Source organism: Anolis sagrei, chromosome 4 (genome assembly GCF_037176765.1).
Source record: "Anolis sagrei isolate rAnoSag1 chromosome 4, rAnoSag1.mat, whole genome shotgun sequence".
Classification (NCBI taxonomy): Eukaryota; Metazoa; Chordata; class Lepidosauria; order Squamata; family Dactyloidae; genus Anolis; species Anolis sagrei.
In genome coordinates this window covers 59,216,231-59,236,248 of record NC_090024.1, presented here as the reverse complement: position 1 = coordinate 59,236,248, position 20,018 = coordinate 59,216,231, and the positions used below count along the sequence as shown (strand labels likewise).

The following is a 20,018-nucleotide window of genomic DNA, read 5'->3' as shown; positions in this document are numbered from 1 at the left end:
CATCTTGAAATACTGTTTCTTGTCATAACATTTCAATCTATTAATGTAACTTTACACTTCCATAACAAGAAAACAACAAGTTTTAAACAAGATAGTTTGACAAGTTGTGGAAAAACCGTGTTTGATACAAAATCACAAGTCTCAAGAGAACATCGGCTATGCAATTAAGCAGCGTATTTCCAAAGCCAGAAATGAAATTACACGTCTTTTTAATGTAAAGAAACTCATCACATGGTAGGCAAAAATCTTATGCAATACAAAAGCTAGAATAAAAAAACACACACATGCAGAGGTTGCTGTGAGTTTTCTGGACTGTATGGCCATATTCCAGAAGCATTCTCTTCTGATGTTTTACCCACATCTATGGCAGGCATCCTCAGAGGATGTGAGGTCTGTTGGAAACTAACACCTCCCAACAAAGGATATCTCCAGGCAGGAAGCAGCCAGGCTTTGAAGCTACAAGGCCATTAAATGCTAATCAAGGTGGCCAATTGCAATATTCAAACCTGTCCCAAACACACAAAATTCTTTCTCTCACCCTGGACATTCCACAGATATATAAACATCACTTGCCTAGTTTCCAACAGATCTCACAACCTCTGAAGATGACTGTCATGGATGTGGGCAAAACATCAGGAGAGAATGCTTCTGGAACATGGCCTTACAGCCTTGAAAATGTACAGCAACTCAGTGATTCAGGCTATGAAAGCCTTCAACAACACATGCAGAGGTATTTCAAGAATAAAAAGACTCTTATGTTACCTCAAAGACATGACAGGTTTTCTTTCATGAACATTTTATGTCCTGCATCCAACTTCACGAACACACCCTGCTCATTAAAGGTGCCACTCAATTCTCAATTTCTCTATTTTTGCTACAACTGAATAACTCAACTACTCTCTCCTCCAACAAATGCAGGAAATAAATGGCACCATTAGTTCTAAATAAGTGATTTCTCCCAACAGCATCCAAACAAGACGTTTTTACAAATACTGTGAAAACAATCAAAAGGTACATGAGCTTTAGTATGACAAGACAACTTGTCCATGGTCATTCAGTCAGTGTCCATTGCCAAGCAGACATCAAAACCTTCAGGAGCCCTTTCATACTAGAAGATGATATATACATATTGATACTTTAAATAATAGATAAATACCAAGTTAATGCATCGATCCATGAGGTTCAGTAGTGTGCACTGACGGGCTGCTCCGTTTCCATTAGAAGTCCTGAAGTTACCAGGTATAAAAGCAAGTGGTCTGTCAGAGAACTTTAAATCACACAGCTTGCTCCTTTCTTGCCATTGCCTGGTCTCTTAGCTGCAATTCCAACTCAACGTAATTTGGTAAGCTCTTTAGGAGTTTTGTCAACATTTGCACAATGACCATAAGATCTGGCGGTGGTAATAATGGTTGTTCTGCATTGTTCTAACGAAAATTCCATTGACTTCTTTATCTTGAAAGCTTGGCCATTCAGGGATTCTGCATAGTTAAGGTATGTGGGTTCAGCAAGCATCATACTTCTTGCACAGAGCTTTCCAAACTGTGTGTCACAGCATGTTAATGTATTGGCTGCTATGTATAAGAGTGTCACATGAACAAAATGAGGCACCTCTGAGTCTATGGGAAATAACCAATGAATGAAAAGTTTTCATAACGTATGTTCTGTCCCCATACATTTCATTATTACACCTTATATAAGTATCCACATCTCTCATAAGGGATTGGTTTAACCTCTGGTTTCTAGTTAAACTGAATTACTGTGCTGCAACATTATACATGCCTAAAAACTGTGTCACCAACATGAAATTTATTATTATTATTATTATTATTATTATTATTAGATACATAACAAGGTTAAAGGTAGTCCCCTGACATTAAGTCCAGTCATGTCTGACTCTGGGGTGTGGTGCTCATCTCCCTTTCTAAGCTGAAGAGCCGGCGTTGTCCTCAGACACCTCCAAGGTCATGTGGCCAGCATGACTGCATGGAGCGTCGTTACCTTCCCGCTGGAGCAGTACCTATTGATCTACTCACATTTGCATGTTTTCGAACTGCTAGGTTGGCAGAAGCTAGGGCTGACAGTGGAAGCTCACGCCGCTCCCCGGAATTGAACCTGTGACCTTTCGGTAAACAAGCTAAGCAGCTCAGTGCTTTAACCCAATGTGCCACCGGGGGCTCCTAGATTAGTACACAGCAAAAAAGATCACTATGGTGGCTTTTGTATTCAATCACATATCGGACACTTCCCAAGTGTCTAGGACTGTGTGATGTATTGGCGAATAATGTGTGCAGATCCGAGGAGGATAAAAATAGTCAGCTTTGTTTTCCTCATTCAATATCCTCTTCAAAATTCCACTAACTGCTCTGTCTTGAATTACAGTTGGTTCGGTGCATCCATGGATTTGGCATCTATAGATTCCACCATCCATGGCTTGAAAATATTTCTTACTAATTCCAAAAAGAAAACCTTGATTTGACTTTTTATATAAGGGAAATCATTTTACTAAGCCACTGTAATAATTGTAATGGGAGTTGCACATCCAGAGATTTTGGAATCCACAGGGTGACCTGATACTCAAGAGATACCAAGAGCTTACTTTAATAGGACTTGAAGTTTTGGCTTTAACATTTTATTATTCCAACTGATGGTCCAATTGCTCCTGCTCCGAAAAAATGAGTCCTGCAACTGCTCTTCCTCTGTATTCCATTAATTACATAATGACTGAAACCATGTTTTTCAGGAACACCCTTTGACAAAACTGAATTGCAGCTTTGACATATTTATATACTGCCTCCCAACATGCTCCCCAACAATGATTCATAATAGGCAAAAACATTTAAAGTAATACTAACATTTGATTTAGCTATTTTATCACTGTAGCTTTTCCTCATCCATCTTATTTATTTATTTATTGCATTTATATACCGCTTTTCTGGCTGGGGGGGGGGGGGGCTCAAAGCAGTTTACATCAAAATAAATGGCAAAAATTGCATGTTTATTTTGACTATTTTAAAATGACTGTATGGCTTTAATAATACTATCCTCTGGTAGATGATTAATCTTCTGATGTTACTGTTGACATTATTTTACACTGCACTGCTTAATTTTGTTTTATGGTTTTCTGTGCCTTACTTTAAAGTGGATACACAGAATGCTAAGTTGGATTGTGGTGATAGATGTGATGATGAGGCTATTGTGGAAATTATGTAACTTTGCTGTATGCACTTTCTGTTTCCTGACCCTCAATTTAAATAATGCCTCTTATTTTGAAATATGCCTTGTGGGTATGTCTGCACAGCATTATAAGTTGCTTACCTGTAACTGTAGTTTCCTGAGTAGTCACCTGTGAATTCGTACATTTGGTATTTACACGCATGCGTGGAACAGCTTTCGGAACCTTCTAGAAAGTAAAATAACAATTTAGACCCCAGCTAGACCCGCCCACCCTCCCCGAGTATAAGTAGCCCATGGGCGGGGCTAGCCAGCAGTTCTCTTCCGCCGCAAAGCAGCCAGAAGGCGTGGCATGTACTCGAGGGGAGGATGGGCGGGTATGTACGAATTCACAGGTGACTACTCAGGAAACTACAGTTACAGGTAAGCAACTTATAATTTCCTGTCGTAGTCCCTGTGAATCGTACATTTGGTAGATTAGCGAGCTACTAACCGTGGATGGAGGGCGTCATGCCACAGCCGAAAACAAAACCGCTCTGCCAAATTGTGCGTCACGCCTGGATACGACATCCAACTTATAGTGCGTAACAAAGGAAAGCGGTGAGGACCATATCGCTGCTCGGCAGATTGCATCCAGAGGAACTCCTTTCCAAAATGCAGCCGACGTAGCGACAGATCTCGTTGAATGACCTCTCACAGGCCGGGGCAACTCCTTGCCTGCTACCCGATAGCACAACTCAATCGTAGATACCATCCAGGAGGACAATCTCTGCGACGAAACGGCCGTACCCAAGACATCCGAACGATACTTGACAAACAGTCTGGGGGTCTTCCTGAATGTGGCAGTTCTGTCTACATAAAAGGCCAAGGCCCTACGAACATCAAGTAAATGTAAACTCCTCTCCAAGGGAGTAGTGGGGTTCTGGAAGAAAGAGGGTAGAACCAGGTCTTGGGAAATGTGAAACTTCGTAGCCACCTTAGGCAGGAATGCAATGTCAGTTCTTAAAACTGCCTTATCCTTGTGAAATTTGAGGTACGGTGGATCCGCTCTAAGAGCGCACAGTTCACTGGCCCTCCTGGCCGAAGTTATCGCTATTAAGAAAGCCGTCTTCCATGACAGGCAAAACAAACTAGCCGAGGCTAAAGGCTCAAACGGAGCCTTCATCAAAGAATTAAGCACCAGTTCCAAGCTCCAAGAAGGGGCCACCGGAGCTACTGGGGGCCTAGTATTCATAATCCCCCTTAGAAAAGTCTTCACAAGGGGATCTGCAAAACACGAAGGGAGGCCCAATTTCCTTCGAAACCAGGAAATAGCGGCTAAGTAACATTTCAACGATGGGTAAGATAAACCTGCATCCAACAATGAGACAAGAAAGTCAAGAACTATGGAAATGGGGGCAGTGCCTGGGTCTGTTCCTCGTGCCCTGGCGTAGGAGGAAAATCTCGACCATTTATAAAGGTAAGACCGCTTAGTAGAAGGCCTATGGGCCGCTTCTATAATTCGGAGCACAGAGTGGGATAAATCAGAAAGGGGAGTTATAGACTGGGGAGGATACGCCACGCAGTGAGTCTCAGTCTGTGTACCTCTGGGTACAACACCCGTCCCCCCTGCGACGTCAAAAGGTCTGTCCTGTTCGCCAGACGGGTGAACACTCCCCTCGCCAGCAGGCGCAATGGCGCAAACCATGGTTGTCTCGGCCACCATGGAGTCACTAATATGCATTGCGCGTTTTCTGCCTGTATCTTCGCCACTACCCTCAACAGGAGTGGGAACGGAGGGAACGCATAAGTCCTGTAGCCTGTCCAAGTGTGGATGAAGGCGTCTCCTAGACACCTCCCCTGAGGCGACGCATGTGTTCGTGCGCAGAAGAGAGGACATTTCGAGTTGGACTGAGTTGCGAAAAGGTCCAGCTCTGGTGCCCCCCACGCCTGGAAGAGCTTCCGCACCTCCTCTTGGTTCAGGGACCATTCGTGATGTGTTAGCGGGTTCCGACTCAGAGAATCCGCTAACAGATTCAGCTCTCCTGGCACATGGGTCGCAAGCAGATGAATTCCCCTGTCTATACACCACTCCCATATCTGAATCGAGAGGTTCAGTAGGGTGCGAGAGTGTGTGCCTCCCTGCTTGTTCAGGTAGTACATCACCGTGGTGTTGTCGGTGAGGATGTGTACTACCTGACCTGCGACGACCCTCTCGAAGGACTTCAGGGCCCTGTCGACGGCGAGAAGCTCTAGCACGTTTATGTGAAGAGCGCTTTCTTCTTTTCCCCACACGCCGTGAGCCACGAGACCTTGTGAGTGGGCCCCCCAACCCGTCAAAGAGGAGTCCGTGGTAACCGTCCTTGTGGCGCGAGGGGCGTAGAAGGGTAGTCCCGCACAAGCCCACTCCGGATCCATCCAGCACCGGAGCGAGGAGCGGACCCATGATGGTGGGGACAGCCTCACTGCTGGGTTGTCTATCAGCGGGTTGAACACGGAGAGGAACCACGATTGGAGTAACCGCATATGCAATCTGGCATAGCGGATGACCGATGTAGTCGACGCCATGTGCCCCAAGAGCACCTGGAAATGTTTGGCTGACATGTCGGGTGCCGTGATGGTGAGGCTGATCAGGTCGCGCAGATTGGCGAAGCGGTCCCCGGGCAGAAAGGCTCTCTCGACGGTGGAATCCAGAAGAGCCCCGATGAATTGGATGCGTTGTGAGGGCACCAGCACCGACTTCTCCCGGTTGAGTACGAGGCCCAGCGACTGGAGAAGAGACAAAACCATGGAAACATGTTTTTGAAGTGCATAACGGGAACTGCCCACTAACAGCCAGTCGTCAATGTACGGGTAAACTGTCACGCCCCTTGTCCTAAGGTGGGCGGCCACCACCGCCATGCACTTTGTAAAAACCCTTGGGGTAGCAGAAAGGCCAAAAGGTAGGACATTGAAACAATATGTCTGGCCGTTTACCCTAAAGGAGAGAAATCTACGGTGGTGTGGAGCAATAGAGATATGGAAGTAAGCATCTCTAAGGTCAACAGTCGCAAACCAAACCCCCCTGGAGAGGAGAGGGGTTATGGAAGCAAGAGTCACCATCCGAAATTTCTTTGGCTTGATATGTTTATTTAAAGCTCTCAAATCAAGGATCGGGCGCATACCACCACCATGTTTGATAATCAGAAAATATCTCGAGAAAAAACAGAACGGGACCGATGAGGGGTCCACCAACGAGATGGCCCCCTTCTGCAATAGCATCCCCACTTCCTCCATAAGCTGAGGAGAAGAAACAGTGTCTTTCAACTGACCCACCCTAGGGATGTCTTGAAATTCGATAACATAACCATTAGAAACAATTGACAGTACCCAGGCATCCGTTGTGATGCGCGCCCAAGCGGGGTAAAAGGGGGCAAGCCTGTCTGTGAACAAGTGGGTGGGCTCAACAGGAGCCTCAGGGCCCAACGTGGTAAGACAGTGTGGGGAGGGGGACCGACAAAAGGACTCCTCTAACTGGGTCCCCGTCGGATCGGGTGGGTCCCCGTCTAAGCTTGCGGTGGGAGCGTCAAAGGCGCTTCTTGGAGGCACCTGAAAGCTTAGGTTTCCCTTGGAAGGGCTGCGCCCTAGCCCGTTGGAAATATGGGGTCCGGCGGGCTCCTTGGTATCTGGAAGTCCCCGAAAATCTGTTCCTAAAAGGTCCCGTAGAGGAGCTATTAAAGGGCTTGCGATAAGGTGTTGAAGACTGTTGCCATTTGGCCCTGGATTGGTTATATGGCTGCCATGTATAGCCAAACTTGAAGGCTGACTGCCTAACGTCCTGCTTCTGTTTCAGGTTGTCATCTGTATTAGGGTTGAACAGACCCTCCTCATGAAAGGGAAGGTCTTCGGCCAAGGCCTTCCCCTCCTCGGAAAGATTGGAGGCCCGTAACCAGGCATGCCTCCGTATGGAAGTGGCCGTGGCAAACAAGTTGCCTGCGGCCTCTGCCATATGCTTGGCAAAATCTTTCTGCAGTTTCGATAATGCCAGGGCCTCTCCTTGCAGTGCCTTGGGAAGGCGCTGCTCCTCTAGCGGCATGGACTCAATATGCTGCAACATCCGGTTCCACAAAAATGATTGGTAACCGCTCATATATGTAGCATAATGAGCCATGCGCGTGAACAAACTAGCTGCGAAGTATGCTTTCTTTCCCATAGTATCTAGCTTTCTGCCCTCCCTGTCCGGGGGGGCTGTCATCGAATTATTCTTGGGCCGTTTGGATTTAGTGACTTCGGCCACAACAGTGTTGGCCTTAGGCGGCGTCAAAGCCCACTTGGCTGTAGACATATCGATCTTATATAATGAATCCAGCCGCCTCGGAACGGCTGGCACCGCCAACGGGGCCATATCTACTACCTTGGCTAGTTTTAAAAGGTAGGGCAACACCGGGAGGGCAGAGGAGGAGGCCACATTTTGCTCGTCGGACGGGAACATGGGGTCTTCGACATGTTCCGGGGGTTTAGGGGCAGGGATCTCCAGGGCCCTTATCATTCTTTCCACCAACGCAGCAAATTTATTAAAATCAGCAGGGAGAATAACAGAAGCATCCTCACCCCCCAAGTTCTGAGTCACATCAGGTGGTTCTGAACCAGAGTCACTTTCCCTAGGCTCAACGTCCTCCTGGGCCGCAGCTCCAGGAACTTCCACAGGTGCAGCCCTCACGGGGGTGGCCATAGTAGCGTCCAGTTCAGTTGTGTGGGCTAAGCCCGGGGTGACCGGGGCCACTGTGGCAAGAGAGTTGTTTATAGGTAAGTCAGAGCCACTTAACACACCCCGTGGTGCGCTGGAGGAAGGGAGTTGGCGGCCCCCGATGGGCAGTCTGTTAACAGCTGGAGCGGCCTCACCCACCTCGAGCAAGGGAAGGCTCACTGGGGAGGCTTGTGGAGGTTGGGGCCTCACTGGGGATGGCGCCCTCTGGAGGCCAACTTCCCCCTGTCCCGAGCTCGGGAGTGGAGGGGGCGGGGGGGCTGTTGGTACAGCAAATGGAACCGGCGCTGGCACAAAGATGAGTTGGCCCGACGGGGCCATTTGCCAGAAGCCCTGCGGGGCTGCCGACCTCGATCCCAGTCCCCTCCGGGACCGATGAGAGCGTCTCCGGCGTCTCGAGCGACGCGAAGAGGAGGAGGAGGAGGAGGAGGAGGAGGTCGAAGAGGAGGAGGAGGAGGTAGACCTGGACCGCCTGCCGCTTCTCGGCGAGTCTCGGTGCCGGCGGCGTCGGGAGCCCCTACTCCTCCGCGATGGAGATCTCGAGCGCCTGGGGCGCTTACTGGGGCGACGGGATCCACGGCCTCCTCGTTGCCGGTCCCCCAGTGCAGCCGCTGCCGATGGCCCAGTCGCGTCAGACACGCCCGTCAAATAAACAACTGGCTCCCCTCCTGGAGCCCGAGGAGGATCTGGGAACTCCGGCCTCGGAGAGGCTACAGCCAAGCCCGCATCCATTGCGAGGGTGGGAGGGCCGTTGAAGATCCCCTCGAACGCGCCGCTCCCAGAGGGGACGGGCTCCATGGGCGGAGTTATGGGCGGAGCTACAGAAGGCGGCCCCTCCTGTCTTAGCGCCGCCTCTCGTCCTCCCTCGGGCCCGGGGGAAGACAGAGTCGGCATCGCTGGAGTCAGCAAGGCATCAGGGGGCAGACTCTCCGGCCTCGAGGAGGAGGTCCTGGCTGGAGTAGCATCCGCTGACTCGAGGCACAAGGTAGGTGTTGTCACAGGCCGCTCTGGCTGCTCCTGGTGTTCCGCCATTACAGGGGGCGGGGCTAGGGCAGCCGAGGGGGACGAAGAAGAAGCGGTTCCCGCTCTTTTCGAAACCGCTCTTTTCCCCACTGATGGGCCGCGGCCATCTTGAGAGGCCTTACCCTTGGGCTTCTTTGCCTTCTTCTTAGCCAGACCTCCAGCTTTCTCAAGGAAAGGCAAGGTGTTTAACACCGAGGGAGTCTGCTGCGCCGATGGCGTAGGCGGGAGCAGGGCCCTCTCGTATAGTGCCGCCTTGAGCCTGAGCTCGCGGCTTTTTCTAGTCTGTGGTGTGAAGGCCATACAGATCGAGCAGGCCTGAGTGAGGTGCCCCTCACCCAGGCAGGCCAAACACATAGAGTGCCCGTCCGTGTTCGGAAACAAGCTGGGGCAGTTGGAGCATCGTTTAAAAGAGGTAGTCGCCATAGTCTAGCAGGTCTAGCAGGCGGAACCTCAAGAGGGAGCCAAGTCAAACGTTCCGGGTCAATCGACGGCAAACGGGGTCCAAATCAGAGTCCAATACCTTAGTCAAACCAGTCCAGAGTAGAGTCCACAATAGATCAAATAATCAAAGAGAAGCTCGCACGGAGAAGAAGGTTCTCAAGCTGCCAACTAGTAGCGCGGAAAAGAGAACTGCTGGCTAGCCCCGCCCATGGGCTACTTATACTCGGGGAGGGTGGGCGGGTCTAGCTGGGGTCTAAATTGTTATTTTACTTTCTAGAAGGTTCCGAAAGCTGTTCCACGCATGCGTGTAAATACCAAATGTACGATTCACAGGGACTACGACAGGAAACAATCTCATTTCTACATTGTAATGTATGACTCTTAGATCATGGGAAACATCCTTGGGAAATACACAACTTTTTTCTCTGGCACCCATCTCCTCTAACTTGCAAGACAGACGGAAACGGTCTATTTGCATAACTTTCACGAGACTCTATACCAGTTTTTCTGAACCTTTTCTAATGCCACAACCACTTAATACAGTTTCTCATGTTGTGGTGCCCCCCAACCATAACATTATTTTCGTTGCTACTTCATAACTATAATTTTGCAACTGTTATGAATCGCAATCTAAATATTTGATATACAGTATGTATTTTCATTCACTGGACCAAACTTGGGATGAATATTCAATATGACCAAATGTGAACACTGATGGAGTTTGGGGAAAATAGACCTCGGCATTTGGGAGTTGTAGTTGCTGGGATTTATAGTTCACCTACAATCAAAAAGCATTCTGAACCCCACCAACAATAGAATTGGGCCAGACTTCCCATACAGAATTCTCATGCCTTGAAGGGACTCACTGGTGCGAGCCTCCCTCCAGCCTCGCATGCTCTCCCTCACCTGCACATGCACACCACACTGCCATGCGCCAAGAACGACTGCTCTCCCCACCACTCTTGAAGTCTCAGAAACAGCTCTCCCTTTGGCTGAGAGGCTGGCCAATCACAGCAGAGGAGGGCTTTTGGTGGGACGATTTGCCATCTGTTTCCAAAAAGGAAGAGAAGGCCAGGAGGAGAGATCTTCAGCCTTCTCTGCCAAAGGGTTCCTAAGACCATCAGAAATATATGTGTTCTGATTATTATGGCGACCCCTCTGAAACCCTCTCGTGACCCCCCCTCCAGGGGTCCCGACCCTCAGATGGAGAAACACTGCTCTATACCAAGATAGTGCCCGAGGGACCATAAATACCTGGTATACAAGTAGCCATCAAAACTTGGTCATAGTCCCCTAAATGGTGAGTCTGCAATTATATCCTAAGATAAGGAAACAATGATGGGGTTATTTGTTTACAGCATTGCCCTATGCCCTAATGCATTGATTGGGCTTATTTGTACCCAAACACTGCTGTGTCACATCAATAAACATGTCAAAAATCTCAGAAATGGATTTAATTCAAGATAATTAATTTTATTCTGATCCATCACAGGAGAGGTGAGTGGCACATGGTTGGTAGACCACATGTATCCATTTTTTAGGAGGGGGTTTGCTGTTCTGCTGAATTTCAGAAGTAATCTGCCAAAAACGTTTAACTTAAGGTGGTACACTTTATCCATTAAAAGTTTTGAAATGAAAGAGGGCACAGCTTCCTCTTATATATCTCATATGTGTTGGTGTGTGTATGAAATTAAAATGCAGAGAAGACATCCATCCAATCAAAAGCAAAGAAAAAATTCACAAGGCAAATGTGGTTAGTTCGTTCTGAGTTCTGCAGAAATTTATTTTCTTTCAACCAGTTTGTCAGGCAGTCCTTTCCTGAGGCTGTTAATGATGAAGTGCAGTATTTGATGCTGAGCATTTAGTTTTAAATGAAATGCTGAAGTAAAATGTCAAGTCTCAATGAGTTATACCTTCCAGTGCTTGCAAATACAGATTCAGAATCGATGGATTCAACCAGCCAATATTGCAACCCCCAAATCCAGCCATTTGATATAAGTGACACCAGTTCACTACACCATAACAGGACTTGAGCATCCATGGATTTCAGTATTCATAGGAGTTCTGGAACCAAACTTATTGCAGGGCCCCCCAAACTGAGACCCACAAGTCAGATGCAGCCCCTCCAAGGCCATTTACCCAGCCCATGCCATAAAGTTTAGAATGAGGGTTGTCCTAAGTCTGAAATGACTTGAAGGCACACAACAACCTCAGTCTTAATGAACTTGACTTTCCCATCAGTCTAAAGCAGGCTTACACTTCCCATTGAAATACTGGTAAGTTTATGTCAGTTAACATTTTTCTTGATTTTAAATATTACATTGTTCTTTCATGTTTGTTTGCACGAAAAAAGATATGTGCAGTGTGCATAGGAATTAGATATCACCTGTGCACTATACTTGATAGAAATGGCATGCTGGGGAGAATGCTATAACATGGGAATAAAGATACAGTCCAGAAGGGAGAAGTAAAATCCTCTGGCAAAGGAGAAGGGACCCTGCCAAATGGATTTGTCAAAAGTTCTAGAAATGAGATATGTCGAAAGAGCACCACTAACTTAGTAGGGTGAGCGATGTTTCATCATTTCTGCATATTTCTGCAATATGATGCAGTCTCTCATAAGGCTGGAAAAACCTGAATGTAAAATGCAGAAAGCTTGTGTCAGGAGGTTCACTCGCACACTCATGAATATGATAACAGCAAATGCTTCTTCCACATTTTTCTGAAGTCTCTTTTGCATTATTTAATAGTTAAACTTTATGACCAATGACATCATGTTTTCTGAAATCTATAGGTTTCAAAACCACCTCTTAACCTTTCACTTGGAGCATCCTCCAAACCAACATAAAATAATGACAATTTAGTTGAGAATAATGAGATAGTAGTGCAAAGTACTATCACTATTTTCAATTGTATTCTATATTTTTAGAGATAAAAAACAATTCCTTCCTGTTTGCAAAATGCCTATTTAATGACTTGTCATTTAGAGATGGTCAGAAATAACTGGTGCTGGTGGCTTTAAATAAAAAGAGAGGTTTACAATGTATTTTAATAGAGTATTTATAGTCTAAAAAACATATATAACAAAGGACTACCACCTCACCTGCTTGAAAGGAAATCTGCTACAAAACAGGAGTTTTTTTTTTGTTGAATTCCAGGGCCAGAAAATCAGATGGCGAAAACAGAAGAACGGTCTGCCTCAGGGGAACATGCTTGCTCCATCAATGCTTAATTAACATTTACACAAATGATCAGCCACTGTCAGAAGGGACAGAGAGTTTGATCTATGCTGACGATCGTGCCATCACTGCCCAAGCAGGGAGCTTTGAAATAACTGAACAGAAGCTCTCCGAACAAACTTTAGGAACAGACAAGCATCTCAAGCTCTGAGGATTACCTGGGAAGGAATCCCACTGGAGCACTGCAGCACACCCAAATACCTGGAAGTTACCCTGGACCATGCTCTGACCTACAAGAAGCACTGCTTCAATATCAAGCAAAAAGTGGGTGCTAGAAACAATATCATATGAAAGCTGACTGGCATAACCTGGGGATCACAACCAGAGACAGTAAAGATATCTGTCTTTGCGTTTTGCAACTCTGCTGGTGAGTATGCATGCCCATCTCACTATGCTAAAACAGTGGGTGTGGCTCTTAATGAAACAAGCTGCATTATCATAGGATTATAATGCACCCTAGACCACTGGAAAAATTATACTATTTAGCCATTATTGTATCACCTGACATCCACCAGGAAGCAGCAGCCAATAATGAAAGGACCATGGGAGTGACATCTTGGGCCCATCCCCTGTTCGGATATCAGTCAGCACACTAACGCCTTAAGTCAAGAAATAGTTTTCTAAGATCTACAGAGATACTAACATGAACACCTCAGCAAGTGAGAATCCAAAAGTTGCAGGCTAAAACCCAGAACCTCAAGGCATGGCTGATACCGAATGAAAGACTTCCCCCTGGGCGCACAGAAGACTGGGCAACTTGGAAGATGCTGAACAGACTACGCTCTGGCATCACGAGATGCAGAGCCAACCTTAAGAAATGGGGCTACAACATACCAGTGTGGAGAAGAGCAAACCACAGACCACCTATTACAATGTAGTCTGAGCCCTGCCACATGTACAATGGAGGACCTTCTTATAGCAACACCAGAGGCACTCCAAGTGACCAACTACTGATCAAAGGACATTTAGTATAATGCCAAGTTTTAAAACTTTGTGTGTGTGTGTGTGTGTGTGTTTAAAAAATGCAATTGTACCCTTGGTTTGCCTCTGATACGATAAATAAATAATATTCTACCACATATCCAAGAATATCAAACCAGCATACCATACAATTAAGTCAGAACAGCTATCTTTTTGGATGCCAAAGTGGGGAGAGGGAACTGCTTCCTGTTTAAAAAGTGAATTCCTGCTCCTGAAGGCTTTCACAAGAGGCAACAGATTGTTTGTGTTTGGCAGAAAAGGAGAAGCCAAAGAGTCTAGGACAGTCACGGGTCACAAATCTTTGGACCCCACATGAAACCTCAGGGCTCTATATTAACCACCAGAATTACAACTTTGCTCTTTTTATTTTTAACCATTTCTGCAGAAATATAAAGTAGGAGGAAAACTGCAAAAATTGAAAAATTGCCAATCATGCAGTACAGCCAGAAAAATAGGCATCATCCCCCATTTCCTCCCCAGTTCCCTCTAAGCTTCACTAAAATCCTCACAACAGACTTGTGTGGGGTGGCAGCTTTTCCTAGAAAGCTATCACCGTGTCCTCCTGTAAGGAAATTCAAAATACTAGGTAATAAATATGCAATTAAAATTCATCAGCTTTTCAAAAGAGATGCTCCTAAAAACTGCATAACTGGTTTGTTGACATTAACTTCAGCAAAAATAATATCACTGGCCAGAACTTCTAGGCATATTATCTTTTCCCTACTACTGAGGGAAAAAACTTTTAGAAAAGCCTGAGTTGGCAGTCTAATTATAATTAAACTAAAGTAAAGTTATACTTAAATTTGGGGATACTAAGCCATGCTCTTTTCCATGCAACCTCAGGTAGTTCCAGAAAAAAGAACAGCATACTGACTACTCTGTTGATCTTTGACAGCTTATTGCTCTATGATTTTCATCAGATCCTAATGAATTGCATATCGTCCTAAGAATTTCTTCCTTTGGGGGAAGGTAGCAGGCTACACACAGACCGATGTGGGTCAACAGGGTTATCTTCAGTTTTGGACTTTCTTTGGGCACATGGCCATGGAAACTATCGTTATCACTGCTGAATGTCAAAATACACTACAGGTTGAGTCTCTCTTATCGAAAAGGTTTGAGACCAAAAGTATTTTGAATTGTTTTGGATTTTGGGATTTCCTGTATTTGCATATACATGCATAATGAGATATCTTGGAGATGGGACCCAAGTTTCATCACAAAATTGATTTGTTTCTACACAATGTGTTATCAAAGGCTTTCATGATTGGAATCACAGGGTTGCTGTGAGTTTTCCAGGCTGTATGGCCATGTTCCAGAAGCATTCTCTCCTGACATTCCACCCACATCTCTGGCAGGTATCTTCAGAGGTTGTGAGGTGTGTTGGAAACTAGGTAAGTGAGGCTTATATATCTGTGGAATGTCCAGTGTGGGGAAAAGAACTTTTGTCTGTTGGAGGCAAGTGTGAATGCTGCAATTTGCCACTTTAATTAGCACTGAATGGCCTTACAGCTTCAAAGCTTGACTGTTTCCTGCCTGGGGGAATCCTGTGTTGGGGGTGATTAGCTGGCCCTGATTGTTTCTTGTCTGGAATCCCCCCCCCCTTTTTAGAGTTATTCTTGATTTTAGAGGGTGTTTTTAAAAAAACACTGGCAACCAGATTTTGTTCGTTTTCATGGTTTCCTCCTTTCTGTCGAAATTGTCCACATGCTTGTGGATTTCAATGGCTTCTCTGTGTAGTCTGACATGGTAGTTGTTACAGCTGTCAAGCATTTCTGTGTACTCAAATAATATGCTACGTCCAGGTTGATTCATCAGGTGCTCTGCTATGGCTGACTTCTCAAGCTGAATTAGTCTGCAGTGCCTTTCATGTTCCTTGTTTCGTGTTTGGGCATAGCTGCGTTTGGTGGTCCCTATGATGACCCTATGTTTACACACAGCTTGATGTCACACACATAGCTTGAAGGTAGTTTTATGATGTTTTAAATCATTTTTGCATGAAATAAAGATGGTGTACACTAAACTATCAGAAAGCAAAGTATATGAAACCATCGGCCATCAATGTCTGTTTTGAAGTGTTTGAGAATTTTGGGTAAGGGAGGCTCAACCTGTCATCACTGGACCTGTGAGTTCCCGTCCTGAATGGTATGATCATCAAGCTGTAATGCAGTAATAAAGAGGAAACAAGAGCCCTCTAGAACATAAGGCATCTAATAAACCATGAGTCCTAAGCAAATGCAAACATAAAAAGGCAGACTTATATGCTGTGTGGTTTCAGAGGAAACCTGCAAATTCTCACTTGAACCATTTTTATTTTACCTCCTAAACTGATGGAGAAGTAAAGTAACTGTACAAAAAACCACATATTATAAGTTTCTGAGAACATGCACTGCATCTGAACTTTACACACCGGTTATTTAGCCCAAGCAGTAATCAATTAATCTTTCCGGTTCAGCGGGTTTTTTTTAAAGAGATAAGGTCACAGCTGTTACTGCCATCCCACATGTTTTGGTGAAACTTGAATGAACCGCGACACCAATGTACTTTAAGGAGAAAAATCTAAACAAAATTGGAAACAGCCAAAACAATTAACCAGGAAAATCAAGAAATCCACTCTTTTAAAAAAAAATCTCCAATACTATATATCTCCAGGTATATTTAGAAGATGTGTGTGTGCACATAAGTGTCTTCAAATCCACCCATACATTTTTGCAGTATTTATTTTACTCAGATGCCACCTTTCCACTTGCACAGAATCAAAAGGTTATCTAAGATAAGGAATATTCAGTGGTGGTTTACCATTGTCTTCCTCTGAAATGTACCCTATAAAATCTCATATTGGGTTGCTGTGAGTTTTCCGGGCTGTATGGAGATGTTCCAGAAGTATTTTCTCCTGACATCACCAATGAGGATGCCTGCCATAGATGTGGGTGAAACGTCAGGAGAGAATGCTTCTGGAACATGGCCATACAGCCCAGAAAACTCACAGCAACCCAGTGATTCTGGCCATGAAAGGCTTTGACAACACAAATCTCATATTCCTTGACAGTTTCCCTTTCCAAATACTAACCAGACCTAACTCTCCCAAGATCATTTGGGATTTGGTACCTTCAAGATATTTAGGCTTCACGCTAGAGGAAGATGTGCTTCCTCTCAAAAATTTAAATAAATCATTCAAATTGATCTCTTCAGTTTAAGCATCTGTGTCTCACCACACAACATAATACAGCTGGGATTACAACAAGATACAGTATCTGTTAAGCTTGCCTGAGTGCGCATACATGATGTCAGGTGCACCATGAATGGCAGCGCTCCAGATGGTTTGCAGACAAGAGCTTTGAAACAGAACTGCCACCTTATTTTGAGCCAGATCCACATGCACTTCTGGAACGAAACTGAGTTCAGCTTCTGAAACTGTTCTTTGAATTGTTGTGTTTTCAAGTCAAGATCCTGAAATGCAGAGTTTTCTTGACATCATTTCCTTCTGAGGATGAGAGAGTGTGACTTGCCCAAATTCACCCAGTTGGTTTTCGTGGGGTGAATGGGGATTCAAACCCTGGACTCTAGAGATCTAATCCAAATCTCAAAAGGATCAGGGGCCCTTACACACAGCCCTATATCCCAGAATATCAAGGCAAAAAATCCCACAATATCTGCTTTGAACTGGGTTATCTGAGTCCACATTGCCATATATCCCAGTTCAAAACAGATAATGTGATTTTATTCAGCTGTGTGGAAGGAGCCTTGGACAAGCTTAAGTGGCTTCCCTACTCTAGGGCTTCCTCTCCCCAACGAAGAAACAAGCGGCTCTCTAACTTCACCACAAGGCAGCCAGTTCAAACCATTCAGCAAACTTGGCACAAAAGATGAAGACGCAAGTCACAGGAGATGCCCGTGACTGTTCTGCAAAAGGGAGGACATTTCCTGGACATGGGAACCTCAAAGTGCAACATTTGCAGTTTCCAAGCAAAGCCTGCCTGGCAGGAGGAACACTGTGCAGCGGTCAGAAACCGCTCTGTTTAAAATACAGCACTGCCTTGTTATGCATCACGGGAGTTGTAGTGTTGCAAGGTTTCTACACTTCCCAGCCAAATAGTGCTAAGTGCCTCACCAAACTACAAACCCCAGGATTTCACTGCATTGAGCCACTGCATTTAAGTGGTACCTGACAATTACTATTATTATTTACTACTTACTATTATTTACTATTATTTACTATTTACTATTACTTACTATTTACTATTATTATTTATTTATACCCAGCTTCATCTCTCTCAAAGAAGTCTCTACAGCAGGCCTGGGCGAACTTGGGCCCTCCAGGTGTTTTGGACTTCAACTCCCAGAATTCCTAACAGCCTCAGGCCCCTTCCTTTTCCCCCTCAGCCACTTAAGCCTGAGGCCGGAGACTGTTAGGAATTGTGGGAGTTTAAGTCCAAAGCACCTGGAGGGCCAAAGTTTGCCCATGCTTGCTCTACAGTCTAAATCAATCAGTCCCAACCTTTAGTACTCAAACTGCTTGGGACTTCAACTCCCAGAATGCCCAGCCAGCTCGGCCAACTGCTAGGCATTCTGGAGCTGAAGTCCAAAATACCTGCTGAAAACCAAATCGCTGGTCTAGATCTGTGATTCCTGATATTTGATCCTTGGGGTTTTTTGGGACTTCAAGTCCCAGAAGTTCCAGGCAGTTTGGTCAACTGCCTGGGATTCTGGAAGCTGAAGTCCCAAACACTGGGAAAACCAAAATTTTGGGAATCACTGGTCTAGATGCATCTGGAGAGCAAGTGCAGCACAGTGGTTTGGATGCTGGACTACAGGTGCATCTATGGTGCAGTTACTATACTCCCAACTCAAGAACGGGAAACGTAACATTGGTGGACAGGAAAAGAGATTTAAAGATGGGCTTAACGCCAACCTTAAAAACTGTGGCATAGACACCGAGAACTGGGAAGCCCTGGCCCGAAGTGCTCTAACTGGAGGTCAGCTGTAACCAGCAGTGCTGCAGAATTTGAAGAGGGACAAATGGAAGGCAAAAGGGAGAAACATGCCAAGAGGAAGGTGTGTCAAGCTAACCTGACCAGGACTGCCATCCACCTGGAAACCGATGTTCTCACTGCGGGAGAACATGTGAATCAAGAATAGGGCTCCACAGTCACCTACGGACCCACTGTCAAGACACCAGACTTGGAGGACCATCATCCTTGGGCTACGAAGGATCGCCTAAGTAAAATACAGGTGCATCTACACTACAGAAACAATGCAGCTCAACACCATTGTAACTGGCATGGCTCTATGCAATACAATCAAGAGACAATTGTAGTTTTCCAAACCCTTCTCCACCCAAGAGTGCTGGTGCCTTGCTAAAGTAGTTTTCCCAGTTTTCCCAGGATTCCATAGTACTGAGCCTTGGCAATGTTGAAAAATAACAACGAGGGGGCAGCAACCCTAGGAGGCCAGATTGAACATATTACTTCGGGTGTGTTTACACTGTAGAATGAATGCAGTTTGGTGCCACTTTAACTGCCACTGCTCAAAGCTATGGAATCCTGCGAGTTGTAGTTTGGTGAGGCATCAGCTCTCTTGGGCAGAGAAAGCGCAAGTCCTTGTCAAATTACAACTCCCAGGATTCCATAATACTGAGTCACAGCAGTGGTATAAAACTGCATTCATTCTACAGTGTAAACGCACTGTACTATCAACCAGGGATGGGAAGGGCGTGCTCAGCGCAAATTAGGTAAAGAGGGCGAGGAAGGGACATTAGCAAGAAGCCAGGAAGGAAGGAAGGAAGGAAGGGAAGGGAAGACAAGAGGGCGCAAAGGCTCTCCAAGCTCTTAGGGGCTTGCAAGTCTGACCCACAAGGATGCAACACTCCTATGAAAGTCAGATGCAACACTCCTCTCATACACAGAGATCAGGTAGGCACAGGCACACACAAAAACAGAAACACGCACGCCCCTCCTCTTCCCTTCCCCAGCCTGTGGATAGTGGTGACTCACCCAGCCCGAGGGAAGCCCCTGCCTGCCTCCCAGCCTCGCCGCTCCTTCGCTCGGCGTCCCCCTCCCTCCCGTGGCCCCGCCCCCCGCGCGCGCCTTTATCCCCGGCCCTCGCGCACGTGACTCCCGGGCCCGGAGTGTTCTGGCCACGCCCCCTCCTCCTCCCTCCCTCCCGTCGAGCCAGAGCCAAAGCCCAAAGGAAGCAGCTTGGAAACGCTTTCCTCCCGTGTATTCCTCTGACTTCCCGTTAAACCTTTGCAGGGAAGCCAGGACGGCGCCAAACTTGACCGCCCTTGGTCTTGTCACTTGCCTAGAGTGCATCTCTAACTATAGAGTCAGAGATGCACTGTAGAGTCAAAGGCATTCCACACAGTGAGTCGCAGTGCTCTCTGGACCATCCTCCAGAAAATCGGGTGCCCTCACAAATTTGTGAACATCCTGCGGCTCCTCCAT

The 20,018-nt window shown here is 46.1% G+C and overlaps 1 protein-coding gene across 5 annotated transcripts in view; it reads right to left on the bottom strand.

Annotated features, from left to right (window-relative positions):
* OSBPL1A (oxysterol binding protein like 1A) overlaps positions 1–19,633 on the bottom strand; it is a 119,437-nt gene extending 99,804 nt beyond the window's left edge. For 4 of the 5 annotated variants that reach the window (XM_060775178.2, XM_060775177.2, XM_060775181.2 and 1 more), the window contains exon 1: positions 19,569–19,633. The gene's annotated coding sequence lies outside the window, so the exon portion shown is untranslated. Of the gene's footprint in view, positions 1–11,915; positions 11,932–19,568 lie in introns of those variants that run through there. The other variant, XM_060775180.2, reaches the window with a different exon arrangement.
* Between the last annotated feature and the right edge of the window lie 385 nt (positions 19,634–20,018).